Below are 13,215 nucleotides of genomic sequence, written 5' to 3'. Positions count from 1 at the left end.
TAGTATCCAACATCTATAAAGAATTTATCAATTTCAACACCCCAAAACCAAATAAACCAGTTAAAAAATGGACAGAAGACATGAAAAGACATTTTTTCAAAGAAGACATCCAGATGGTTAACAGACACGTGAAATGATGCTCAATGCCACCCATCATTAGGGAAATACAAATAAAAACTACAATGAGGTATCACCTCACACCTGTCAGAATGGCTAAAATTATCAACATAGGAAGCAACACAGGTTGGCAAGGATGTAGAGAAAGGGAGACCCTCTTACACTGTTGGTGGAAATGCAAACTGGTACAGCCACTCTGGAAAACAGTATGGAAGTTCCTATGACCCAGCAATTTCACTACTGGTATTTACCCAAAAGATGCAAAAATACTGTTTTGAAAGGATACATGCATCCTTAATGTGTTTTGTAGCATTATCAACAATAGTCAAATTATGGAAGGAGCCCAATGTCCATGGACTGATGAATGGATAAAGAACATGTGGTACAGTTATGTAATGAATAAATCACAGGAATAAAAGACACAACATAGAGATTACAGTCTTAATATTTTAATAGCATTGTATGGGGACAGATGGTAGCTACCCTTGTGGGAAGCATAGCATAACATGTAGAGACATTGAATCACTTTGTTGTAAACCTGAAACTAATGGAACATTGTGTATCAACTATACTCAAATAAAATTTAAAAAAAAGGGAATGTGGTATATATATATACGGTATGAAATATATATATATATATATATATATATATATGCAATGGAATATTACTCAATAATAAAAAAGGATGGGATCTTGCCATTTGTAAGGAAGTGGACGGAGTTAGACAGTATTATATTAAGTGAAATAAGTCAGAGAAATGGAAATACTATAAGATTTCACTCATAAGTGTAATTTAAGAAAGAAATGAGTAAAGAGAAAGGGAGAGAGGAAGGCAAACCAAGAAACAGACTCTTAAAAATAGAGAACAAACTGATGGTTACCAGAGGAAAACTGGGTGGGGGATGGGCTGAATAGGTGATGGGATTAAGGAGTACAATTGTGTGGAGCACCAGGTATTGTATGGAAATGTTGAATAACTATATTGTACACCTGAAACTAATATTACACTCCCTGTTCACTAACAGGAATTTAAATAAAACTTAAAAAAAAGACAAAGTTACTATTATATATGTGAAAACTCGAGGATCACCATCCCAGGTTATTCATGATAAGTATTTGCATAAATATGTGTGCTATGGTATCAAAGTTCCTCTCTAAGGAAATGTTGGTAGTTAGTAATAAAAAGAAAGATAAACTTGACTCTTTTAATATGCTGGCCCTTTTGTATAAGTGCTATGAAAATGAAATGATGAGCAGGGATGTTCATGCTAGATTTGGTTAACTATGTCCTATGATATTTATTTATTTTTTAAAAGATTTTATTTATTTATTTGACAGACAGAGATTACAAGTAGGCAGAGAGGCAGGCAGAGAGAGAGAGGAGGAAGCAGGCTCCCTGCTGAGCAGAGAGCTCAATGCGGGGAATGATCCCCTGGGATCATGACTTGAACCAAAGGCAGAGGCTTTAACCCACTGATCCACCCAGATGCCCCGTGTCCTATGATATTTAAACCAGAAGGATGCTGGATTGAATTAGAATGCCCACACAACACCTTATCCAGATAATCTGATCCACTGAACTCTTCTCAAAATTTTCTTATTTAGGAAATGAGAACTAAAACTTCCTAGTATTTTTGGCACTATCTTAGGTCATTTAAGCTCTTCTGCTATAAAGAGACACAATGTAAATGAGACTCAAAGGTTATAAACTGGAGGCTTACAGACACACATATTATTAAAGAGTTTCGTTTATAGAGATTTCTGTCATCCCACTTAATCATTTCTCTGCTTTGAGGGTTGAGTGGCTACTGCATAATGCTTTTAAAATCTTGATCAATTGCCCTTCTCTTTTCTGTTTTTCATTTTCTGCTTTTTTTTTTCCTGTTTTGGATATTAAGGTGTTCCAAGGAGTATGATAGATATCCTTCTTGTGTACGCTTGTTGATTTCACTCAAAATTTTGATGTTATATGCATTGGTTTATCTTTAATACAGAACCCCTTTTTTTAATCTCTTCATATGAAATGAGTTTGGTTCTTCAATGCCATATTGTATATTATTTCTGGGACTATGATAATGCCACTTTTGGGAACAGGTTGTTATTTTCCAGCTAAACATGATTTAACTTTCATAAAAATAATTATTAACTACCTTTATGTCCAATATTCTGAGGGATATTTGAAAATAGGACATCCTAGAAATTGATGTTGGGACCAGAATCTGCTGCACAATGGAAATAAACCCAACTCTTCCTCAGTAATGTGTATACAAATCAAAAGAAAATGAAAATTCTGTTGTCAGAATCAGGAATCATCACCATTACAAATTGAGTTAATGACTAATACTCATTTCCAGTCTCTAATATAATGCTGGTCATGTTCAACAGCAGAATAAACCTATACATATGTGTCCCTAATTAAACACTGTCTATCCCAATTTATCCCTAATCAGCCTTATTTTTACTTAATAAGTACTGTTTTGTCCATGGTCCCCAAACAGTATGTTTTATATGATGGGTGTTTATTTGAATCTTTTCTGGTATGTAACTTATCTTTCTTTTTTGTTTGTTTTTCTAATCCCTATGATTCCTTCCATTCCACAGCCTCAGCCCTATAGAATGCAACCCACATGATGGCCAGTCAATTAGTATTGAGCTAGAAATGCACCAGCACTTCAAATAAGGACTGTAATACCCATGACTAGATGATATTCCTATTCATCTTTCAATGTATGAACTACATAGTTAAAGGAGTTTCTTTATATATTATCTATTTTCTCATGCTGAGTCCTATTTGAATGCAGAGTACAAAACCAAAACATGTCTTTGAATTTTGTGGTCTAATTGCATCCTCACACTTCACAATGGACTATGTCAAAATCTACCCAGAAAGTTCAGCATATGGATCATTAAGGCAAGAGACGAGGTTGACCTTGGCATTCTGGACAACTGTTAAGTGGTCCAAATAATTTAAGCAACAAAGTTAATATGACAGGAAGTCTTTACAGTATACTTGAAAAATATCATTCTAGTAAATTGTGTTTTCTACAGTGTTGGTTTGAGTCAAGGGAGTTGAAGAAGTTATACATAGTTTATACAACAGACTTTGACTGCATTGGGGGGAAAAATAAACTAAACTGCTAGAAACTATCCATTATAGTATCTTCTTAACACCTTTTCCTCTTGTTCTTATTTTATTTCTTTAAACTACCTTTATAAAAAAAATTATGTTATAAACCAACTCTATGAGAAATCTTCTAAGACCTAGATATTCAAAACAAACTGTTTGAAAGGAGAATCACAGCACAAATTTTATTTAGAAAAACCCCAGAAATATAAGCAAATGATCATAAAAATATATGTTACAGAAATACATATACTATACAATATAGTATACATACAATGTATGCATATAATTGCAGCACCAAAGCTGTAGTATGGACTCTAGTTGGTAATCAGACTCAAAAAATAAAAATAAGCTTTTATAAAATTTATGTTCACTTAGCTTTATAAAGGTATACCAGGCAAAAACAAACAAACAAACAAAAAACCAACAAGGGGGGAAAAAAGTATACCAGGCAATAGATACAACAGGTATAGTACTGTTACGGCACTGAGAGACAGGAGAGTTTCCAGAGTGAGAGTTTCCAGCATTTCTTTTGCCTCCTTACTGTGCAGGCCATATATGGCTTCCATGGATAAGACCCAAGGTGTCTGTGGGTCAATTTGATACAGAGAAGCCATCCCCTCAGTTCTCCACCAAACTTTTGTAACATTTGAGAGATATAGGTCCAAGACTTGCTTGACTACCCAGCTTTACAAAACCAGGTCTATTCCCAAAGAGCAAGTGAGGCAGAACAACTTTGTGTTTTATGTTAACTCGAAAGATTCTAAGAAAACATTACTGAGTGATGAGGAACACCAACGTCAAGGTTGCTCTCAGCCAGGCCTGCAGAGACTAGGGCTGGTATCAACCTATTAGTCACAATTATAAAACAACAAAGCAATATGGTAAATGCTAACATATAGGCATGTAAAATTCTATCACAGGAAAAAAAAAGAAAAAGAAAAAGCGTTTAGTCCTAAGTGGAACACTTAGGAAAGGCATCATACAAAAGGTAGCATTTGAGGGTTTTTTTGAGAGAATAAAGAGAATTTTTCGTAGTTGGACAAGGCAACTCAATTGCTCAGGCAATTAAGACACAAAATAAAATAGGGAAGAAACTAGAGAGACCTGTAGATATTTAGGAGAAAAAATTTGGGATTTCGAGACGTTAGAAATATTTTGAGTACAGCATTCAAAGGAAATGAAACTAGAAGGGCTGGGCCCAACTGATTTGACTTTGTGGAATTGAAAACATCAATATCTTTTTTTATAATTAATTTACATGTTTAAATCTGCCTCAATTTACATTTACATTATTTAAAAAATCAACCTGAGTCACTATCATAATATTATTTATAATTATAGATGACAAAAATAACCTTAATTAACAAAAAAGAAAATATTAAGTATATTTTACCATTTCCACCTTAAGGATCATGTATATTCATTGACTAAAATGCATGTGATGGACGTATGTAAGGAGAGTTGGTACCATACATGGTTTATCAGACCTTCCTGAAATAAGCAGGAGTTGAAAGAACCAGAAGAAGAAGCCCAGAAGTACCACAATTTCCAAATTGGGAGTTATGTTCCCTGATGCTTTATTATCATAAAGAATTCCTTTGTGTCTTATTATTTACTGATATAACTTGTCTGGGGGGCACAATTAGAGGTTTTGTATAAACTAGATATCTGTTCAGCCCCGAAAATATTTTAAAAATATTTTTTCTTACTCTTAACTGAACATTAACATCAAGCCAAATTCCCATGGTTTCTCTGACAGTATTGAAATAAGACTATGTCAAAGGGACAAAAAAGCCCAAGTTCAGCCCCAGAGAATTAAGGTGATTTTGTTCTGAAATCTCCTGCATTGTTATCTTAGTACTATGTCTGTGAAAAATTTATATTGAACTGATGTGATTTCTTATGAAAATGATTCAGTTCTAAGAGATAATACTAAGATCAGTGCATTAATTAAGTATAATTTAGAAGTAATTAGGGTGATACCTGTTATATTCTTCTAATCCAAGCTTCTACAACTAAAATAAGGTCTTTATCTTAAAAAAAAAATAGTAACTTGGGGGTTTTCACTTCATTCTTTAAAATTCCAGAGTCAGACAAGTTTAGATACATTACTAAAACAAATCCATTCCCTCAAATACATTTAAAGAAAAATACTTACATAAAGAATCTCCTTTTTCACTAATTGCTTCAGTTTAGAAATTAGAAAAATGTGTACTTTTTCTGGCAATTACTTCTGTACTTTTTATTGACAGTTTGGGAGTTCAAAAAATTTGAGGTAGCACATAATGCTATCCATACCCTACACCTTAGATGCATTCACATCAATACTTACATGTTTAGTTCTTGAAATTTTATATTTTAAAATGAATATCTTAACTTTTTTCTCACCTAACATGAAGATATATCTTTCACTGAAGTAATACTATTCTTTTACATAAAAATACTTTTGGTGCCTACATAATATTACAGTGGTTGAATGTACCATGCTTTATATTGTGATTTTCAATTTTTTTGATTCATAGGTAATTTTCAGTACTGAACAAGTTGTAGGAAACATATTTGAGAATACAGATATTATTTTCCTGCTTTATTTTTTCCTTAATATTCATTTTTAAGGTAGCCGAAATATTTATTTGAGAAGTTAGCAAAAAAATTATTTTTAAGTTAGTGTAATACACACACACACACACACACACATATGCCATTTGTCATTATGGGTGAATCCTTTGGTTGAGGTCTCCTAATTTTAAAATAACTTTTATCAATCCATCGTTTCACTTGATTTACTCAAAGCTGAATACACAAGATTTCTTTACAAATAAAATTACAGTGATTTCATATTGAATACAGCTCAATTTCCTTTACAGTACTGCATGATGAAGAAAAGTGATTCTGAAAAATAAATGAGTGAAAATGTAATTTTTCAAATAAAAATACATTTTTTAATTCCCAGCTAAATTTCTTTAGGTTAGTCAAGGTCCTAGCAAGAGGAGGAGAGAGATGGATCATTCAAGCTGGCTAATTGGTAACAAACTCAATTAAGTCACTATTTATCAAGATATGGGGCACCTGCCAGACGCGCGCCGGACCCACAGCCGCCTCTGAAAAGAGGTGCGCACAAGCCGGGCACTCCCAGCCCGGGCCGGCGGCAAAATCTCAGTGTGCGATCGCTGCTTGGAACCTCTCTGGCGGTCAGGAGCTCCCAGACAGCCGCCACTGCCTTGGCTTTGGGGACGAGCAAAAGATCCTGCGCCCCCAGGGTCTGCAACTTGGAACCTGCACTGCCAGCGGCCAAGGGGGAATATATTCAGCTTCTGCACCCAGACTGAGGCTTCTCTCTGAGACGGATCAGGAAGTGTTCCAGGGTGCACCTTGACTGCACCAGAGTTGATACATCCAGCTACATCTGTTCAGTCTTCTCCCACCAAAATGACTAGGAGGAGGAATGCCCAACAGAAGAAAAATACAGAGGATGGACCTTCTGCAATAGAGCTAACGGCTATCAACATAGACAATATGTCGGAAAGAGAATTCAGGCTAACAATTATCCAGGCAATAGCTAGATTGGAGAAAGCCATGGATGACCAAACAGAATTGATTAGGGCCGAACTGAAAGCGACCAGACAGGATGTTCACAATGTTAGGGCGGAGCTTAAAGCTACCAGGGAGGAGGTCCACAATGCTCTCAGTGAGTTCCAATCTAATCTAAACTCTCTCAAAGCTAGGGTAACTGAGACAGAAGATAGAATTAGTGATCTGGAAGACAAACAGATAGAGAGAAAGGATCAGGAGGAAGCCTGGAACAAACAGCTTAGATCCCACGAAAGCAGAATTAGGGAAATAAATGATGCCATGAAGCGTTCCAACATCATAATTATTGGAATTCCTGAAGGGGAGGAGAAAGAAAGAAGTCTAGAAGATGTCGTGGAACAAGTCCTTCATGAAAACTTTCCGAATCTCGCGAATGAAACCAGCGTTCATGTACTAGAGGCTGAACGGTCTCCACCCAAGATTATACACTCCAAAAAAAATCACGACACCTGATAGTCAAATTGAGAAATTATAATTGTAGGTATAATCTCTTGAAAGCTGCCAGGGCAAAGAGGCTCCTTACTTACAGAGGGAAGCCCATCAGAATAACGTCAGACCTGTCCACAGAGACCTGGCAAGCCAGAAGAGGCTGGCAAGATATATTCAGGGCACTAAATGAGAAGAACATGCAGCCAAGAATACTTTATCCAGCAAGACTGACATTCAAAATGGATGGAGAGATAAAGAGTTTCCAAGACCGGCAAGGCTTAAAAGACTATGCAACCACCAAGCCGATACTGCAGGAAATATTAAGGGGGGTTCTATAAAAGAGGAAAAATCCCAAGAATAGCATTGAACAGAAATATAAAGACAGTCTACAGAAAGAAAGACTTCAAAGGTAACTCGATGTCAATAAAAACGTATCTATCAATAATCACTCTCAATGTGAATGGCCAAAATGCACCCATAAAACGGCACAGGGTTGCAGATTGGATAAAACGACAGGACCCATCCATATGCTGTCTACAAGAGACCCATTTTGAACCTAAAGATACACGCAGATTGAAAGTGAAGGGGTGGAGAAGCATCTTTCATGCCAATGGGACTCAAAAGAAGGCTGGGGTAGCGATTCTCATATCAGATAAATTAGACTTCAAACTAAAGACTGTAGTCAGAGATACAGAAGGACACTACATAATCCTTAAAGGGACTATCCACCAAGATGATCTAACAATTGTAAATATCTATGCTCCCAATATGGGAGCAGCCAATTACTTAAGAAAACTGTTAATCAAGATAAAGAGTCATATTGATATGAATACACTAATCGTAGGTGATCTTAACACGCCTCTTTCAGAATTAGACAGATCATCGAAGCAGAAAATCAACAAAGAAACAAGAGCATTGAATGACACATTGGACCAGATGGACCTCATAGATATATACAGAACATTCCACCCTAAAACAGCAGAATACTCATTCTTCTCAAGTGCACACGGAACCTTCTCCAGAATAGACCACATACTGGGTCACAAATCAGGACTCAGCCGATACCAAAAGACTGAGATTATTCCCTGCATATTCTCAGATCACAATGCTTTGAAACTGGAGCTCAATCACAAGGAAAAGTTCTGAAGGAACTCAAACACCTGGAAGCTAAAGACCACCTTGCTTAAGAATGCTTGGATCAACCAGGAGATCAAAGAAGAACTGAAACAATTCATGGAAACCAATGAGAATGAAGACACTTCGGTCCAAAACCTATGGGATACAGCAAAGGCGGTCCTAAGGGGAAAATATATAGCCATCCAAGCCTTGCTCAAAAAAATTGAAAAATCCAGAACACACCAGCTGTCTCTACACCTTAAAGAACTGGAGGATCAACAACAAATCAAACCAACTCCACACATAAGAAGGGAAATCATCAAGATTAGAGCTGAGATCAATGAGGGAGAAACCAGAGATACAGTAGAACGTATCAATGAAACTAGAAGCTGGTTTTTTGAAAGAATCAATAAGATCGATAAGCCACTGGCTACACTAATCCGAAAGAAAAGAGAGAAATCCCAAATTCATAAAATTATGAATGAAAAGGGAGAGATCACAACTAACACCAAGGAAGTAGAAACAATCATCAGAAGTTATTACGAACAGTTATATGCCAATAAGCTTAGCAACCTAGATGAAATGGATGCATTCCTGGAAAAATATAAACTACCAAAATTGAACCAGGAAGAAATCGACAACCTGAATAGACCGATATCTAATAACGAGATTGAAGCAGTGATCAAAAATCTCCCAAAAAACAAGAGCCCAGGACCTGACGGATTCCCTGGGGAATTCTACCAAACCTTCCAAGAAGAAATAACACCTATTCTCCTGAAGCTGTTTCAAAAAATTGAAGCAGAAGGAAAACTTCCAGACTCTTTCTATGAAGCCAGCATTACCCTGATCCCCAAACCAGGCAAGGACCATACCAAAAAGGAGAATTTCAGACCAATATCACTGATGAATATGGATGCTAAGATTCTCAACAAGATCCTAGCCAACAGGATCCAACAACACATTAAAAAGATTATCCACCATGATCAGGTGGGATTCATCCCTGGGCTACAAGGATGGTTCAACATTCGTAAATCAATCAATGTGATACAACAAATTAATAGGAGAAGAGAGAAGAACCACATGGTCCTCTCAATTGATGCAGAAAAAGCATTTGACAAAATCCAACATCTGTTCCTGATTAAAACGCTTCAAAGTATAGGTATAGAGGGAACATTCCTGAACCTCATCAAATCTATCTATGAAAGACCCACAGCAAATATCATCCTCAATGGGAAAAAGCTTGCAGCCTTCCCGTTGAGATCAGGAACAAGACAAGGATGCCCACTTTCACCACTCTTGTTCAACATAGTATTAGAAGTCCTAGCAACAGCAATCAGACAACAGAGAGAAATAAAAGGTATCCAAATTGGTAATGAAGAAGTCAAACTCTCTCTATTCGCAGATGACATGATTCTTTATATGGAAAACCCAAAAGACTCCACCCCCAAACTACTAGAACTCATACAGCAATTCAGCAGCGTGGCAGGATACAAAGTCAATGTGCAGAAATCAGTGGCTTTCTTATACACTAACAATGAAAATACAGAAAGGGAAATTAGAGAATCGATTCCATTTACTATAGCACCAAGAACCATAAGATACCTGGGAATAAACCTAACTAAAGAGGTAAAGGATCTATACTTGAGGAACTATAGAACACTCATGAAAGAAATTGAAGAAGACACAAAAAGATGGAAGACCATTCCATGCTCTTGGATCGGAAGAATAAACATTGTTAAAATGTCTATACTGACTAGAGCAATCTATACTTTTAATGCCATTCCGATCAAAATTCCACCGGCATTCTTCAAAGAGCTGGAGCAAATAATCCTAAAATTTGTATGGAATCAGAAGAGACCCCGAATCGCTAAGGAAATGTTGAAAAACAAAAATAAAGCTGGCGGCATCACCTTACCTGATTTCAAGCTTTATTACAAAGCTGTGATCACCAAGACAGCATGGTACTGGCATAAAAACAGACACATAGACCAGTGGAACAGAGTAGAGAGCCCTGATATGGACCCTCAACTCTATGGTCAATTAATCTTCGACAAAACAGGAAAAAATATACAGTGGAAAAAAGACAGTCTCTTCAATAAATGGTGCTGGGAAAACTGGACAGCTATATGTAGAAGAATGAAACTCGACCATTCTCTTACACCGTACACAAAGATCAACTCAAAATGGATAAAAGACCTCAACGTGAGACAGGAATCTATCAGAATCTTAGAGGAGAACATAGGCAGTAATCTCTTTGATATCAGCCACAGCAACTTCTTTCAAGATACATCTCCAAAGGCAAAGGAAACAAAAGCGAAAATAAACTTCTGGGACTTCATCAAAATCAAAAGCTTCTGCACAGCAAAGGGAACAGTCAAAAAAACAAAGAGGCAACCCACGGAATGGGAGAAGATATTTGCAAATGACAGTATAGACAAAAGGCTGATATCCAGGATCTATAATGAACTCCTCAAACTCAACCCACACGAAACAGACAAACACATCAAAAAATGGGCAGAAGATATGAACAGACACTTCTCCAATCAAGAAATACAAATGGCTATCAGACACATGAAAAAATGCTCATCATCATTAGCCCTCAGGGAGATTCAAATTAAAACCACATTGAGATATCACCTTACACCAGTTAGAATGGCCAAAATTAACAAAACAGGAAACAACATGTGTTGGAGAGGATGTGGAGAAAGGGGAACCCTCTTACACTGTTGGTGGGAATGCAAGTTGGTGCAGCCTCTTTGGAGAACAGTGTGGAGATTCCTCAAGAAATTAAAAATAGAGCTTCCCTACGACCCTGCAATTGCACTCCTGGGTATTTACCCCAAAGATACAGATGTCGTGAAAAGAAGGGCCATCTGTACCCCAATGTTTATAGCAGCAATGGCCACAGTCGCCAAACTATGGAAAGAACCAAGATGCCCTTCAACGGATGAATGGATAAGGAAGATGTGGTCCATATACACTATGGAGTATTATGCCTCCATCAGAAAGGATGAATATCCAACTTTTGTAGCAACATGGACGGGACTGGAAGAGATTATGCTGAGTGAAATCAGTCAAGCAGAGAGAGTCAATTATCATATGGTTTCACTCATTTGTGGAGCATAACCAATAGCATGGAGGACAAGGGGCGTTAGGGAGTAGTAGGGAATTTGGGTAAATTGGAAGGGGAGGTGAACCATGAGAGACTATGGACTCTGAAAAACAGTCTGAGGGGTTTGAAGTGGCGGGGGGGGTGGGAGGTTGGGGTACCAGGTGGTGGGTATTATAGAGGGCACAGCTTGCATGGAGCACTGGGTGTGGTGAAAAAATAATGAATAATGTTTTTCTGAAAATAAATAAATTGGGGAAAAAATTAAAAAAAAAAAAAAAGATATGGGGCACCTGGATGGCTCAGTAGGTTTAGTGTCTGCCTTTGGCTCACGACAAGATACCGGGGTCCTGGGATCAAGCCCCACATCGGGCTCCTTGTTCAGAGGGGAGCCTGCTTCTCCTTCTCTCTCTTCCATTCCCCTCACTTGTGCTCTCTGGCTCTCTCTGTCAAATAAATAAAATATTAAAAAAAAAAAAGATGTGATCAGAATACAAGAGGAAAAAAAAAAAACAAAACAAGAGTGAAATACTCTAGATCTAACAAGAGCAGAAAAATACAATACCAGGGCTGAGGAAACAAGAGGAGATGGTGATAGTTGGAACATGGTATGAGCTATGTGGACAAAGGGACCTATTATTAGCCCATGTTAAGGGACATTGTGGCCCACCATCAACTGGCGTAGAAGGATTTGTGGTTAATAAACGCTGAGTCTCCTCCCATCCCCTGACCTCATATAGTGTCTCTCTTTGGCCAAACTGATATGACTGGCAAAGAATACAGGAGATGCCAATATAAACCAGTTTCTGGGGGCAGAACAGGGTAAAGAAGAGTCAAGAAAGCATCTGGATTGGCAAATAAAATCTACCTTCATCTTAAAAGATTTCTATTATGCATCCTTTGGGAGAGGGAATTATTGCTTTGTGAACAAATAATTACTGTGTGTATTCTTTGCTTTGCAAATCTGAGTAGAACTCTGTATTATAAAGAAAAACGGAAAAAATTTGAAAGATGCATTGGTGAACTTCAGCTCTGAGAGCAATTAAGATGTTAACAATTATAGCTTTTGCAGATCATTTATTTATTTATTTAGTGCTTGCTATGTACCAGACACAGTGCCATGTGCCAGGCATGTACTCTCTTATTTGAGCCCACAGAAGTCTTGGAGAGTTTAAGTGTGTTGTTCACAGACACGCAAGATAGCAGAGGCAGAGCCAAAATTATAAGCATATGTGGTGTCTAGCACTAGCACAACTGAATAAATTGCTCTACGTGCATTTGACACTATCCCTCCCTTGGGAAAGACAACTTCACTGTTTTATCACCATCTTTCCTCCATTCATCAATCTCCCTTTCCCCAAAGAAGACAGTGATCATATTCTGTTTTTGTTTCTGTTGTTGTTAACTCTCCATCTTTTCCCATTTCAACCAACGCTTCCTTTCAGGCATTTGTTTCTGGTATTTCTCCTTGGAAAGCAGATTTTGAGATGCCTTAACTATACAGGATTTTTAGAAGAGAGTATTCCTATGGTTAACATCCGAGAGAAGAGAGCATTTATTTGATGGAGAGCTGGATGTCTGTTCAGATATGGGGGCTGAGCCTTTTACCCTTGTAGTGCTCATTTGCATTATGGTAGATGCCACAGAAAAGAGACCTGACACTGGAACTGCCATTTTCTTTAGCTGAGAGAGTCATGAGAAGAACTGACAACTGAGGGCCAAGGGT

Source organism: Neovison vison, chromosome 7 (assembly GCF_020171115.1).
Source record: "Neovison vison isolate M4711 chromosome 7, ASM_NN_V1, whole genome shotgun sequence".
In the NCBI taxonomy this organism is placed as follows: domain Eukaryota; kingdom Metazoa; phylum Chordata; class Mammalia; order Carnivora; family Mustelidae; genus Neogale; species Neogale vison.
The sequence above is the reverse complement of the archived record's forward strand: the minus strand, read 5'-3'. Positions refer to the sequence as shown.